We start from the raw sequence: 2933 nt of genomic DNA, 5'->3' as shown, positions 1-2933 counted from the left end.
AATTATTATATAGAAAATACAATAATAAAATAATAATAAAATTTTTCAATTTATAATAAGTAATTAGAATTCAGATTAAATCGTGTAAATATTTTTATTAATTTAAAATATTTTTAATTTCGTGTTTTTAAAATTTTTAGTACTATAAATTTTTATTTAATAACATAAATCACTGACAAGCATTTAAATTCTATAATGAATCATATACAGGGCATTAAAAAATCATGTCTAACATCCATATTTTATTCATAGTCCTTCCTTATTTTAAGGATCGAGGAAGGATTCCTCGATTTTCCATGAAGGATTCCTCGATTTTCCAAGGTCTCCTTGTTTCATAAATGAATCAAGTCTGTCTTCTCGAAGGAAGGAACATTTTAGGGATTTTAGTAACCTATTGAGGATAGCACGTCATAATATATATAGTATATGCATATCTAATATCGTGAATTACGAATAATAAAGGTTATAAAAGCATTGTTGATTAAATAAGGTCGTGATTAAGCATTTTGTAACAATAATGAACAAAAATAAAATAATAGCGGATTTAATTGGACGTACTCATTGTGCACTGATGCACATTAAAACCGCCGTATATACACAAAATAACGTAAATATATATTTATAAATAAACATAGAAATCAATTATTTTACAATTAAATTGTGAAATACTCAATACATTTTATTGTACTGTTAGATAAACTATGTATTTTATAATTCGAAATATTTGCATTTTATTTTTATACTTAAATTAGTGTACAACGCTTTAATATGCATCGGTGCTTCTAATCGAATTTCGCTATAATACTTATTATACGAAGAAGGAGAAAATGGAGGAGGACTTTATTTCTGAAAACAAACTATCAAAAATAATTATCGATGCGTTAAATTTAAATTAAAAGTAATCGAAAGTAAAAAACCGATGTGACGAATTAAATTTGAAGATTTGCTTGGTTATAAAGGTTACATGTCCTCTTCAAGAAAACTCGTAACTTATCTTGAGAAAAGAAAACTAATAAGGCTCCTTATTTGATCAATCAAAGAAAGTTTATGAAACATGAAATGAGGAACAAGGAATCCTCATTCTTCAAGAAAGGAATATGGATATATATCTATTCTTTGTTGCTGCATTAAACTTTCTATCTTGCTTTCGCCAAACTTCAAATGTACATTAATTTTATTTTAAATTCGAGTATGTTCACTTATAAAAAATAGATGCACGTACCCCTTGTAAAACAATTGTGTATTGTATAATTACTTTAAAAGATAAAATCTCAGTGATATCATTGTATTCATATTCATTCTTTTTATTTTAACCCAAAGATAACTTAATTTTCCGAAAAAATAATTATATCACAAAATTACACCATTAAAATAAAGTGTGTAAAATAAATGTCCTATTTAAGTTATAGTATTTTTTTATCTATAATCTAAATAATACGTATTCTCGAATTCCTACTTCAGAATAATTCTATTTCAACTTAAATAGTAGTACTTTTTTGTATAATAAAAGAAAAATTTGTAACATATACAAAATTTTAATGAGAGAAAGTGCTAGTGTATGTAAAAGAAATTTTAACATTTATAAATCAGCGGTATTGGACAAACAGCAGCTGTTATTAGTCTTTTTCGCGTTGATGGAGAAGTTATTCAATCGATGTATAGACTATAACAAAAGATGCTTAATGTGATATCGTTGTAGAATTGAAATGCATGACATGCAAATGATTGACATTTGTATGATAGCTCCGTTTTTACTTCTACTATAGCGTCTAACATGGCGACTAAAAATAACCTTTCCAATCCAAGAACGAAATAGCTCTTGCTCATGCGCTGTATGTACCCAAAGTTGCTGAATTCATCAGAGTTGCTTTTTTATAGCTGGGGCCTGCCTTCTATCATTAAAATTAGTATTTCGTGGCTGTGCTTCCGATTTAAGCCAGCAAACCTTTACGTAACCATGAATTTTCAGTACTGGCAATATATCTCAGAACACCCTGTACATTTGATGTAGCAGCGTCTAATTTTTTATATTCAATATTTTTGAATATTAAGTTAAAACAAAAAAATACAACATATTACTTAGGTCAAATAAAATTATTCTTAAATGGGAATTTGTAAATGTATATTACTTAGGCTCAGTTAGTATAACGTGTATAAATTTTATTTTAATTAGTGCAATTTTGTGATATTTTTTTAAAGAGAATAAAAGTTATATACATATTATATATATTATACTATACATATTACAGTATATTACTTGAAATAGGAAGAATGAAAATACAAAGAAATGTATCATTCGGGATTTATTTTTTTAAAATAGCTGCAATTATTTTTCAAGAAACTTATACTTAATATCTTTATTATTTTTTTAAAGATGATTTTCTAATGATCTTTTTTTATTAAGAGAAACTTAAATTAGTACTAAACCTTATATTGTTGTAAAACTCTGTTGTATTAAAACTTACGTTGTTGTTAAAAATACCATCATATTTTTTATATGACTTGATAATTTTTTACTTTTTTATATGTTTTCTATTCATTTTAATTTTGAAAAAATTACATCATATAGACTACGTAGTATAAAGATGTAAGATAAAAAAGAACATTCGGATATAATGTGTTAAAACAGTATTTTATTTTATAAATTTATGAAAAAGTTACAATTTCACTTTTCTCTCTTTGGCTAAAAAGAATTAATTTACTACATGGCACATTAAACTGTAAAATCATTTTGATTGATAATGAGACTTTACAGATAATAATTAGAGATAAATTTCTAGGATATTTTTTTCTTTCCCCTTCCCTTAAATTTATTACTCGCGGTGGGAATCGCGCATTAAGTCCTCCTTCTAGATACGTCTTTGCTTACGTTTATAATCAGCAGCACAAAATATGAGATCAGTCATAAAAACGGAGTTCAATGCACAGTCTGT

Source organism: Atta colombica, unplaced genomic scaffold (genome assembly GCF_001594045.1).
Source record: "Atta colombica isolate Treedump-2 unplaced genomic scaffold, Acol1.0 scaffold153, whole genome shotgun sequence".
NCBI classification, from domain to species: Eukaryota; Metazoa; Arthropoda; class Insecta; order Hymenoptera; family Formicidae; genus Atta; species Atta colombica.
Note: the sequence above shows the minus strand (reverse complement) of the source record.